We start from the raw sequence: 13,850 nt of genomic DNA, 5'->3' as shown, positions 1-13,850 counted from the left end.
CTTAAAACCTTAATATTTTGATGTCTATTTTGTCAAGGTGATGTCAAAGGCAATTTTTAAATAATAAATTTCTAACCGCATTTGTTCATTAAAAGCATAATGCTTTAACAAGCTTACACAGAGCATGTTTATAAGATAAAACTTATAGCAATTGCTTCCTCATTCTTTGTTTCATTAAAGTCTAATTTTTTACTTCCTGTATTGATAGAAAATATGTAAAATATTTCACCGAATCTGACTATTTTATTCTTTGTTTTCTTTGCAAATGTTTTTTGTCTATCTGAACCAAATAGATACATGCAGATTTTGCTCATAAGCTGGTGTCAATCTACTTATAGAGTCATAGAGTCATGCAGCGTGGAAACAGGCTCATCGGTCTAACTCGTCTGCCCAACTAGATATCCCAACCTGACCTAGTCCTATTTGCCAGTATTTGACCTATATACTTTAAACGCCTCCAATTCATACACCCATCCAGGTGCCTATTAAATATTATAATTGTACCCATCTCCATCATTTCCTCTGGCAGCTCATTCCATACACGCACCACCTTTTGTGTGAAGAGGTTACCCTTCAGGTCCTTTTAAAATCTTTCTCCTCTCACCTTAAACCTTTGCCCTCTAGTTTTGGACTCACATACCCTGGGAAAAAGACCTTGACTATTTACCCTATCCGTGCTTCTTATGATTTTATAAACCTCCAAAAGGTCACCCCTCAGCCTCTGATGCTCCAGGCAAAACAGCTCCAGCCTATTCAGCCTCTCCCTATATTTCAAACCCTCCAGTACTGATGACATCCTTGTAAATCTTTTCTGCACCATCTCAAGTGTAACAACATCTTTACTATAGAAGGGCGACCGGAATTGTATGCCGTATTCCCAAAGTAGCCTCACCAATGTCCTGGGCAGCAACCATCAGAAGTCATGCAACACCAAGTTATAGTCCAACTGGTTTATATGAAATTATAAGCTTTTAGAATGCTGCTCCCTTTTCAGGTGATAATGGACCTTGCCGACCCCAGTCAAACACTGGCATCTCCACATCCTGAACAGCTGCAACATGACATCCCAACTCCAATACTCACTGTTATGACCAATGAAGGCAATCGTGTCAAATGCTTTCTTCACCATTTTATTGACCTGTGACTCCACTATACTCACACAACTAGGTTTATTTGTTTTGTAACTTTCCCCAGGGCCTTACCATTAACTGTATAAGTCCTGCCCTGGTTTGCCTTACCAAAATGCAACACCTCACATTTATCCATCTGCCACTTTTCAGCCCATTGGTCCATATGATCAAGATCCCATTGTACTCTGAGGTAACCTTCTTCATTGTCCACTCCACCATCTATTTTGGTGTCATCAGCAAAGTTACTAACCATTCCTCATATATTCACATGCAAATCATTTATACAAATCACGAAAAGCAGTGGACATGTAACTGATTTGTGTCACACTCCACTAATCACAAACCTCCAGTCTGAAAATCAACCCCCCACCACTAACCTCTGTCTCCAACCTTCAAGACAATTTTGTATCTAATTGACAAGTTCCCATGTGATCTAACCTTGCTAACCGGTCTAGCATGCTGAACAAAGAACATTACAGCACAGGAACAGGCCCTTCGGCCCTCCAAGCCTGCACTGATCCAGATCTTCCATCTACACCTGCCATCTATTTTCTAAGGATCTGAATCCCTTTGCTCCCTGCCCATTCATGTATCTGTCAATATAAATCTTAAGTGACGATATCATTCCCACCCCACCACCTCTGCTGACAACACATTCCAAGCACCCACAACCCTCTACATGAAGAACTTTCCCACACATTATCTCCCCTAAACTCTTCCCTCCTCACTTTGAACTCATGACCCCTACTAATTGAGTCGTCCACTCGGGGAAAAAGCTTCTTGCTATCCATCCTGTCTACACCTTGATTTTGTAGGCCTCAATTAGGTCCCTGTCAACCTCCTCCTTTCCAATGAAAATAATCCTAATCTACTCAACCTCTTCTCATAGCTAGCACCCTCCATACCCAGGCAACATCCCCCTCTGCACCCTACCAAAGGGTGCAGAGAGTGTAGCAACCAGAACTGTACGCTTGGGCATAACACACACTCGGAAATATCAGAATATTGTTGGCAGAGGTCAGGTCATCTAAGTAATTGTACCAATTCATTATAATCTCTGATTTAAAATGATAATCCGGGCAAAATTGACAGTGACTTGAATATCTGGAGGTGGGGTTGTCATAGTAATGTCAGTGGATGAGAAAAACAGAGGCCCAGGCCAATGCTGTGAGGCCATGGATTTAAATCCCATTGCAGCAACAGGTGGAATTTAAATCTAATTAATAAAATCTGCATTTTAAAGGTAAACTATTGATTCACTAATGCTCATGAAGGAAGAGAACCTGACATCTATCTAGTCTAGCATGACTCCAGACGAACAGTAACGTATATGACTCTTAACTGCCTTCTAAAATAGCCGTGCAAGCCACCCAGTTCAAGGACAATCAGGAACTTTGTCAAATACTTGACAGAAGTCTATGTAGAAAACATCTACAGCTCTGCCTTCTTCAATCTCCTTTGTCACCTCTTCAAAATACTCAGTCAAGTTAGTGAGACATGATTGATTATCCTTAATCAGTCTTTGCCTTTCCAGATGCATGTAAATCCTATCCCACAGAAACCCCTTCAACAACTTACCCGCCACTGACATAAGGCTCACCAGTCGATAGTTTCCTGGCTTTTCCTTACAGCCTTTCTCAAATAACGGCACCACATTAGCAAGCCTTAAGGCTTCCAGCACCTCATCCACAGCAATCATTGATACAAACATCTCAGCAAGGGGCCCAGCAATCCCTAGCTTCTCACAAAGTTCTGGGAACACCTGATCAGGTCTGAGGGATTTAACTACCTTTATGTGTTTTAAGGCCTCCAGCACGCCCACATCTGCGATTCAAACTCTTTTCAAGACATCACCATTTATCTTCCCAAGTTCCCTAGATTCCACATCCTTCTCCATTGTAAATACTGATGCAAAATATTAATTTAGGATCTCACCCAACCTCCTGTGTTTCCACACCGAGATGGCCACATTGATCTTTAAGGGAACCTATTTTCTCCCCATTTACTCTTTTGATCTTAATGTATTCGTAGAGTCTTTATGGATTCTCTTTCACTCCATTTGTCATAACTATTTTAAAGCTAATGGAATTATGATCACTTCCCCCACCAACACCTCAGTCACTTGCCCTGCCATAATTCTTAACAAAGGGTCAACCCTTACTCCTTCTCTATAACTTTCTTATATTGAATAAGAAAGATTTCTTGTACACACTTAATGAATTCCTCACAATCCACGCCCTTCACACTATGACAGTCCCAGTCCATGTTTTGAAAGTTAAAATCCCCTACTGCTACAATCCTCCTTTTAGAACATAGAACATAGAACATAGAAAAATACAGCGCAGTACAGGCCCTTTGGCCCTCAATGTTGCGCCGATCCAAGCCCATCTAACGTACACTAGCCCACTATCCTCCATATGCCTAGCCAATGCCCAGTTTAAATGCCCATAAAGAGGGAGAGTCCACCACTGCTACTGGCAGGGCATTCCATGAACTCAAGACTCGCTGAGTAAAGAATCTATCCCTAACATCTGTCCTATACCTACCACCCCTTAATTTAAAGCTATGCCCCCTCGTAATAGCTGACTCCATACATGGAAAAAGGTTCACATGGTCAACTCTATCTAAACCCCTAATCACCTCTATCCAGTCACCCTAAACCTTCTTTTCTCCAATGAAAACAGCCCCAAGTGCCTCAGCCTTTCCTCATACGATCTTCCTACCATACCAGGCAACATCCAGGTAAACCTCCTCTGCACCCGTTCCAGTGCCTCCACATCCTTCCTATAGTATGGCAACCAAAACTGCATACAATACTCCAGATGCAGCCGCATCAGAGTCTTATATAATTGCAACATGACCTCAAGACTCCGGAACTCAATTCCTCTACCAATAAAAGCACTATTTACCTGGGTGGCAACTTTCAGAGATCTGTGTACATGGACACCAAGATCCCTCTGTTCATCCACACTACCAAGTATCCGACCATTAGCCCAGTACCCCATCTTCTTGTTACTCTTACCAAAGTGAATCACTTCACACTTAGCTACATTGAACTCCATTTGCCACCTTTCTGCCCAGCTCTGCAGCTTATCTATGTCCCACTGTAACCTGCCACATCCTTCCTCACTGTCAACAACTCCACCGACTTTGATATCATCCACAAACCTGCTCACCCAACCTTCTAGCCCCTCCCCCAGGTCATTTATAAAAATGACAAACAGCAATGGTCCCAAAACATATCCTTGCAGAACACTGCTCGTAACTGCACTCAAAGATGAACCTTTACCATCAACTACTACCCTCTGTCTTCTTCCAGCCAGCCAATTCCTAATCCAACCTCCAATGCACCCTCAATGCCATACCTCCGTATTTTTTGCAGTAGCCTACCATAGGGAACCTTATCAAACGCCTTACTAAAATCCATATACACCACATCTACTGCCCTCGTCCACCTCCTTAGTCACCTTCTCAAAGAATTCAATAAGGTTTGTGAGGCATGACCTGCCCTTCACAAAACCAAGCTGACTATCCTTGATCACATTATTCCTATCCAGATGTTCATAAATCCTATCCCTTACAATTCTCTCTAAGACTTTGCCCACAACAGAAGTGAGACTCACCGGCCTATAGTTACTACTCCCCTTCTTGAACAAGGGAACCACATTTGCTATCCTCCAGTCTTCTGGCACTATTCCTGTAGACAAGGAGGACATAAAAATCAAGGCCAATGGCTCGGCAATCTCCTCCCTAGCTTCCCAGAGAATCCTAGGATAAATGTCATCAGGCCTAGGGGACTTATCTATTTTCACTCTTTCTAGAATTTCCAACACCTCTTCCCTACATACCTCAAAGCCATCCATTCTAATTAATTGTGACTCAATATTCACTTCGGCAACAATGTCCTGTTCCTGAGTGAATACTGACGAAAAGTATTCATTCAGTGTCTCGCCAATCTCGTCAGCCTCCACACGCAACTTCTCATTACTATCCTTGACTGGACCTATTCTTACTCTTGTCATGCTTTTATTCCTGACATACTTATAGAAAGCCTTTGGTTTTCCCCTTATCCTACCAACTAAGGACTTTTCATGTCCCCTCCTGCTCTTAGCTCTCTCTTCAGATCCTTCCTGGCTACCTTATAACTCTCAATTACCCCAATTGAACCTTCACGCCTCATCTTTACATAGGCCACCCTCTTCCCTTTAACAAGGGATTCCAATTCCTTATTAAACCACGGCTCCCTCACACGACCCTTTCCTCCCTGCCTGACAGGTACATAATTATCAAGGACACTCAATAGTTGCTCCTTGAACAAGCTCCACATATCGATTGTGCCCTTCCCTTGAAGCCTACGTTTCCAAGCCACGCATCCTAAGTCATGCCTCACTGCATCATAATTTCCCTGCCCCCAGCTATAACTCTTGCCCTGCAGTGCACACTTATCCCTCTCCATCACTAGAGTAAAAGTCACCGAATTGTGGTCACTGTCCCCAAAGTGCTCACCTACCTCCAATTCTAACACCTGGCCTGGTTCGTTACCCAGAACCAAATCCAGTATGGCCTCACCTCTTGTTGGCCTGTCTACATATTGTGTCAGGAAACCCTCCTGCACACATTGGACAAACACCAACCCATCTAACGTACTCGAGCTATAGCTTTCCCAGTCAATATCTGGAAAGTTAAAGTCCCCCATAACAACCACCCTATTACTTTCACTCTTCTCCTGAATCATCCTCGCAATCCTTTCTTCTACGTCTCTAGGACAATTAGGAGGCCTGTAGAAAACTCCTAACAGGGTAACCTCACCTTTCCTATTTCTAACCTCAGCCCAAACTACCTCAGATGGCGAGTCTTCATCCATCGTCCTTTCCACCGCTGTAATACTATCTTTGACAAGCAATGCCACACCTCCCCTTCTTTTACCCCCACCTCTGACCCTACTAAAACATTTAAACCCTGGAACCTGCTACAGCCATTCCTGTCCCTGTTCTACCCACGTCTCTGTAATGGCCATAACATCGAAGTCCCAGGTACCAACCCACGCTGCAAGTTCACCTATCTTACTTCGTATACTTCTTGCATTGAAGTATACACACTTCAAGCCACTTTCCTGTTTACAGGCACCCTCCTTCAAGATTGATGCCATGTCCCTAACCTCCGTACACTCCAGGTCCTGTACCCTAAAGCTACAGTCTAAGTTCCCATGCCCCTGCAGAGTTAGTTTAAACCCCCCCAAAGAGCACTAGCAAACCTCCCCCCAAGGATACTGGTGCCCCTCAGGTTCAGGTGTAGACCATCCTGTTTATAGAGGTCCCACCTTCCCCAGGAAGAACTCCAGTTATCCAGATACCGGAATTCCTCCCTCCTGCACCATCCCTGTAGCCACACATTTAACTGTTCTCTCTCCCTATTCCTCGACTCTCTATCACATGGCACGGGTAACAAACCAGAGACAACAATTCTGTTTGTTCTAACTCTGAGCTTCCAACCTAGCTCCCTGAAAGCCTGCCTAACATCCTCAGCCCTCTTCCTACCTCTGTCGTTGGTGCCAACGTGGACCACGACTTCGGGCTGCTCCCCCTCCCCCTTAAGGACCCGGAAAACACGATTAGAGACGTCACGTACCCTTGCACCTGGGTGGCAACATACCAAACGTGAGTCTCTCTCGCCCCCACAAAACCACCTATCTGTGCCCCGAACTATCGAGTCCCCAATAACTATTGCTCTGCTCTTCTCCACCCTTCCCTTCTGAGCAACGGGGACAGGCTCCGTGCCAGAGGCCTGAACCCCATTGCTTACCCCTGGTAAGTCATCCCCCCAACAAGTATCCAAAACGGTATACTTGTTCTTGAGGGGAACGGCCATGGGGGTCCCTGCACTGGCTGCTTCCTCCCACTCCCCCTCACTGTCACCCATCTGTCTGCAATCTTTAGAGTTACTACTTCCCTAAAGCTCCGATCTATGACCCCCTCTGCCTCCCGAATGATCCTAAGTTCATCCAACTCCAGCTCCAGTTCTCTAACACGGTATTGGAAGAGCCGGAGATGGGTGCACTTCCTGCAAGTGTAATCAGCAGGGATGACCATGGCATCCCTCACCTCAAACATGTTGCAAGAGGAACATTGCACTGCCTTCACTGCCATCCCTCTAAAAGTAACCTTTTATAAAGAAAAAACTAGTTCTAATGAATAGAGCAAGCAAAATGCAGCACTTACCTGCTTACCACAACAGGTCTTATTATTAAGTTAGAGGAGGAGGGCAGGTGGGAGACACTACCTCTGTAGTGCCTTGGGTTCCTCTCCTGGGTGCTTTTATAGGGAAAAAAACCTACCCAGGTAAGCTTGCGCTACACCAGCTTTCGGGTCCACTCCGCGCCTTTTTTTAAAAAAACTTTCAAATTTAAACCGTTAAACAATGTCACCGAGCCTTCAAGCAGCCACTGCCAAACAGCCCTTACCTGCTCCACTGAGAGAGTGATGTTCTTTCAGATGTCTGACATCTCCTCATATGTATGCTTCTCAATGCCCTGCTGACTACTAGGTGGCCCAAAGTATGATCTCAAAAGGTGATCATCCCTTTCTTAATTTTAATTTCCACTCATATAATGTCAATGGACGATCTCTAGGAATATCCTCCCCCTGTACAGCGTAATGCTCCCTCTAACCAAAAATGTCACACATCCTCCTCTCTTGCCTCCTTTCTATCCTTCCTATAGTATCTAACATCCAGAAACATTAAGCTGCCAGTCCTGTCCATCCCTGAGCCACATTTCTGTAATAGCTATGACATCCCAGTCTCAAGTTTCCAACTATGCTTTAAGTCTATATGCCTTACCTGTCAGACCTCAACATGGAAGTAAATGCAGCTTTAATTTAGCACCCTTACCTTGTTCTCAGCAAAGCTCTTGCCTACCTTGACTATGAGACGTGCTCTCCATATATACGGTACCAGCCTCAGCCTTTTCTCTTCACTCATTATTGCTTTAGTTTTCCCTCCTCCCCATCCCACCACCACCACCTCCCAACCTTCTTACTAGTTTAAAGCTTCCGAGCAGCCCAAGAAAGTTTCCCTGCAAGGATATTGTTCCCCTTTCAATTCAGGTGGAACCTGTCCCTCTTATACAGATCATTTCTGCCCCTGAAAAGATCCCAGTAGTCTAAAAAACTGTGAATCCTTGCCCCCTTACACCAACTCCTCATCCACATATTCATTTGATCTATCCTCCATCAACAATGTTAGTTGTCTGAGGAATAAATGTTGACTAAAACATCACTGATAACTTCCTTGCCCTTATCCAGATAGTGCCACGTAATCTTAAATGGGCAGATGGGGTTAATGTCTCATCTTAATGACTGCACATTTGAGAGCATTGCAATCCCAACCATTTGGGTGATTGACTCCTGGGGTGAGTTTTGCAGCATTGACCATCCCTCTGAAGTTGTGACTTGGCTTACCACCACCACCCCCCCAACACACACACACCCCTCCCCCGCCCCCCGAATCACATAGGCTTCTTTCTGCTGTGAAGCGCACCCACATCAATGTCTCCTTTTCCATGTCCAACTTGGAGGCAATGCCCCAATTTGACTCAGTTCTTATCACAGAAAAATAGGACATGCCATCCAGCCCTCGATCCTGCTCCACCATTCAACAAAATCATGGCTGATCTACTTCCTAAGTGCCAATTTCCTGTACTGTTTCATGTCCCTTGGCATCTGCAATAGAATCCCTACAGTGTGAAAACAAGCCCTTCAGCCCACACTGACCCTCCAGAGAGTGACCCACTCCCCTATATTTACCCCTGAATAATACACCTAGCCTATATACCCCCGAACACTATGGGCAATCTAGCATGGCCAATCCACCTAACCTGCACATCTTTGGATTGTGGGAGGAAACCTGAGCACCCGGAGGAAACCCACGCAGACACGGGGAGAATCCACGCAAACAGTTGCCCGAGGCTGGGATTGAGCTCAGGTCCTTGGTCCTGTGAGGCAGCAGTGCTAACCACTGAGCCATCTTACCGCCCTAGTGAGGCACCTTTTGATCTCTACTTGGAACACACTCAATACTCGAGCTTTCACATCCCTGTGGGGCAGAGAATTTCAAAGCTATGAATGGGAAAATTCCTGTTCAGCACAGTTGTAAAAGGCTTACCTTGTAAGCTGATTCTGTATCCATTGGACCTTCCAACAAGGAACACCTCGGCACACTCCTTTCTGTTCCCAACACTAACAGTTTCAGGGTCCTCCAAGAGCTTCCAAGTTTGAATTAACTAAGGTCAATGTTTTCGGTGATGGCCCAGTGATATTATCCCTGGACTGTTAATGCAGTGACCCTGGTGACCTGGGTTTGAATTCCATTATGGCAGAGGGTGGAATTTGAATTCACTAAAAATTTGGCATTAAGAGTCTAACGATGACCATTGTCGATTGTTGGGGAAACCCATCTGGTTCACCAATGTCCTTTAGGGAAAGGAACTGCCGTCTTTACCTGGTCTGGCCATCATGTGAATCCAGATCCAGAGCAATGGGGTTGACTCTTAACTGTCCTCTGGGCAATTAGGTATGGGCAATAAAAGATGGCCTAGCCAGTGCCAATCTTATCCCATGAATGAATGAAAATGAAGTCTTGACTCTTGAAGGCAATGAAGGCAGTGGTATTATTACTTGACTGATAATCCAGAGACCCAGGTCATGTTTAGATTAGATTCCCTACAGTATGGAAACAGATCCTTTGGCCCAACAAGTCCACATTGGCCCTCCGAAGAGGGACCTGTCCCCCTACATTTATCCCTGACAAATTCACCTAACACTATGGGCAATTTAGAATGGCCAATTCACCTGAGCTGCACATATTTGGATTGTGGAAGGAAACTGGAGCACCCGGAGGAAACTCACGCAGACACTGGGTGAATATGCAAACTCCAGACAGGCAGTCGCCTGAGGCAGGAATCGGAACCAGGTCCCTGGCGCTGTGTGGCAGCAGTGCTAACCACTGAGCCACTATGTTGCCCTGGGGCCCTGGTTTCCAATCTGCTATGATAGATGCTGGAAGTTGAATTCAATGAATATCTGGAATTAAGAATTTAATGACTATTATAAATCCTTTGCCAATTGTCAGGAAAATCCCATCTGGTTCACTAATATCCTCTAGAAAAAGAAACTGCAATTGTTACCTGATCTGACCTACATGTGACTCCAGAACCACAGCAATGTGAGAGTCTCTCACCTGCCATTTAGGCAATTAGAGGTGGACAATAAATGCAGCCTCGCCAGCCACCCCATGAATGAATATAAAAAAATTGGTAACTGTCTCTTACCTCTGAGTTAAAAGATTGTTGGTTCAAGGTCCACACAAGAAACCTGAGTATAAAACGCAGTGTGACACTCCAATGTGACACTGTTTGAGGTGCCGCCATTTGGAGGAGATGTTCAAGTAAGGATCCCTCCCACTTTCTCAGGTAGGTGCAATTGATCCCGAGATTTTTTTTTAAAGACAAGGAGGGAATGCTCCACACCTCCCTTACTTCCCACCCCTGCCCAACACCACCATAGTGTCCCCTAGTATTTATTGATCAATTAATTTCACTAAACGTTTGATCTGATTGTCCGTCATATTGATGTCTGTGGGAACCTGCTATGCATAAAATCAGTTGCCAACTAGGACTATATTGTGACAGTAGCCATGCTTCAAAGGAATTTAATTGCTTATAAAATGCTTTGCGATTTCCTTAAGTTGCAAAAAAAGTGTTAGATAAATGCAAGTCTTTCTTCATTCATAAATTTGATTGGGAGGTGCTGGTGTTGGACTGGGGTGGACAAAGTTAAAAATCACACAACACCAGGTTATTGTCCAACAGGTTTAATTGGAAGCACTAGCTTTTGGAGCATTGCTCCTACCACTTGATGGAGGAGTAGTGCTACAGAAGCTAGTGCTTCCAAATAAATCTATTGGACAATAACCTGGTGTTGTGTGACTTTTAGTAAAAAATGAGGTCTGCAGATGCTGGAGATCACAGCTGCAAATGTGTTGCTGGTCAAAGCACAGCAGGTCAGGCAGCATCTCAGGAATAGAGAATTCGACGTTTCGAGCATAAGCCCTTCATCAGGAATAAGAGAGAGAGAGCCAAGCCGGCTGAGATAAAAGGTAGGGAGGAGGGACTAGGGGGAGGGGCGATGGAGGTGGGATAGGTGGAAGGAGATCAAGGTGAGGGTGATAGGCCGGAGTGGGGTGGGGGCGGAGAGGTCAGGAAGAGGATTGCAGGTTAGGAGGGCGGTGCTGAGTTGAGGGAACCGACTGAGACAAGGTGGGGGGAGGGGAAATGAGGAAGCTGGAGAAATCTGAATTCATACCTTGTGGTTGGAGGGTTCCCAGGCGGAAGATGAGGCGCTCCTCCTCCAGCCGTCGTGTAGTTGTGTTCTGCCGGTGGAGGAGTCCAAGGACCTGCATGTCCTCGGTGGAGTGGGAGGGGGAGTTAAAGTGTTGAGCCACGGGGTGATTGGGTTGGTTGGTTCGGGCGGCCCAGAGGTGTTCTCTGAAGCGTTCCGCAAGTAAGCGGCCTGTCTCACCAATATAGAGGAGGCCACATCGGGTGCAGCGGATGCAATAGATGATGTGTGTGGAGGTACAGGTGAACTTGTGGCGGATATGGAAGGATCCCTTGGGGCCTTGGAGGGAAGTGAGTGTGGAGGTGTGGGCGCAAGTTTTACATTTCCTGCGGTTGCAGGGGAAGGTGCCGGGGGTGGAGGTTGGGTTGGTGGGGGGTGTGGATCTGACAAGGGAGTCACGAAGGGAGTGGTCCTTGCGGAACGCTGATAGGGGAGGGGAGGGAAATATATCCTTGGTGGTGGGGTCCGTTTGGAGGTGGCGGAAATGGCGGCGGATAATACGTTGTATGCGCAGGTTGGTGGGGTGGTAGGTGAGAACCAGTGGGGTTCTGTCTTGGTGGCGGTTGGAGGAGCGGGGCTCAAGGGCGGAGGAGCGGGAAGTGGAGGAGATGCGGTGGAGGGCATCGTCGATCACGTCTGGGGGGAATCTGCGGTCCTTGAAGAAGGAGGCCATCTGGGTTGTGCGGTGTTGGAATTGGTCCTCCTGGGAGCAGATGCGGCGGAGACGAAGGAATTGGGAATATGGGATGGCGTTTTTACAGGGGGCAGGGTGGGAGGAGGTGTAGTCCAGGTAGCTGTGGGAGTCAGTCGGTTTATAATAGATGTCTGTGTTGAGTCGGTCGCCCGAGATAGAAATGGAAAGGTCTAGGAAGGGGAGGGAGGAGTCTGAGACAGTCCAGGTGAATTTCAGGTCGGGATGGAAGGTGTTAGTAAAGTTGATGAACTGTTCAACCTCCTCGTGGGAGCACGAGGCAGCGCCGATACAGTCATCGATGTAGCGGAGGAAAAGGTGGGGGGTGGTGCCAGTGTAGTTGCGGAAGATGGACTGTTCCACATATCCTACAAAGAGGCAGGCATAGCTGGGGCCCATGCGGGTGCCCATGGCAACTCCTTTAGTTTGGAGGAAGTGGGAGGATTGAAAAGAGAAGTTATTCAGGGTGAGGACCAGTTCAGTCAGTCGAAGGAGGGTGTCAGTGGAAGGGTACTGGTTAGTGCGGCGGGAAAGGAAGAAGCGGAGGGCTTTGAGTCCTTCGTGATGGGGGATGGAGGTGTACAGGGACTGGATGTCCATAGTGAAAATAAGGCGTTGGGGACCGGGGAAGCGAAAATCCTGGAGGAGGTGGAGGGCGTGGGTGGTGTCCCGAACGTAGGTGGGGAGTTCTTGGACTAAAGGGGACAGAACCGTGTCGAGGTATGCGGAGATGAGTTCGGTGGGGCAGGAGCAGGCTGAGACAATGGGTCGGCCGGGGCAGGCAGGTTTGTGGATTTTGGGCAGGAGGTAGAAACGGGCGGTGCGGGGTTGTGGGACTATGAGGTTGGAGGCGGTGGATGGGAGATCCCCTGAGGTGATGAGGTCCTGGATGGTCTGTGAGATGATGGTTTGGTGGTGGGAGGTGGGGTCGTGGTCAAGGGGGCGATAAGAGGAGGCGTCCGCGAGCTGGCGTTTGGCTTCAGCGGTGTACAGGTCAGTGCGCCAAACTACCACCGCGCCTCCCTTGTCTGCGGGTTTGATGGTGAGGTTGGGATTGGAGCGGAGGGAGTGGAGGGCTGCACGTTCTGAGGGTGAGAGGTTGGAGTGGGTGAGAGGGGTGGACAGGTTGAGTCGGTTGATGTCACGGCGGCAGTTGGCTATAAAGAGGTCGAGGGCGGGTAGGAGGCCTGCACGGGGTGTCCAGGTGGATGGGGTGTGTTGGAGGCGGGAGAAGGGGTCGTCAGAGGGTGGGCGGGAGTCTTGGTTGTGAAAGTAGGCACGGAGGCGAAGGCGGCGGAAGAATTGTTCAATATCTCGCCGCGTGTTGAACTCATTAATCCGAGGGCGTAGGGGAACGAAGGTGAGGCCCCTGCTGAGGACTGATCTTTCATCCTCAGAGAGGGGGAGATCTGGAGGGATGGTGAAAATCCGGCAAGGCTGGGAGCTAGGACCTGGTGTGGGACTGGAGCTGGAGCTGGAGCTGGGGGCGGGGACAGAGATCGAAGTAGGGGCGGAGTTAGACGTGGTGACGTTGCTCGACGTGGGGGCGGGGTCATGCGTCGTGACGGAAATAAGCGTGGGGGCGGGGTTACGTGAAGCGACGGGAGATGGCGTGGGGGCGGGGTTATGGGCGGG

Source organism: Hemiscyllium ocellatum, chromosome 13 (assembly GCF_020745735.1).
Source record: "Hemiscyllium ocellatum isolate sHemOce1 chromosome 13, sHemOce1.pat.X.cur, whole genome shotgun sequence".
In the NCBI taxonomy this organism is placed as follows: Eukaryota; Metazoa; Chordata; class Chondrichthyes; order Orectolobiformes; family Hemiscylliidae; genus Hemiscyllium; species Hemiscyllium ocellatum.
Note: the sequence above shows the minus strand (reverse complement) of the source record.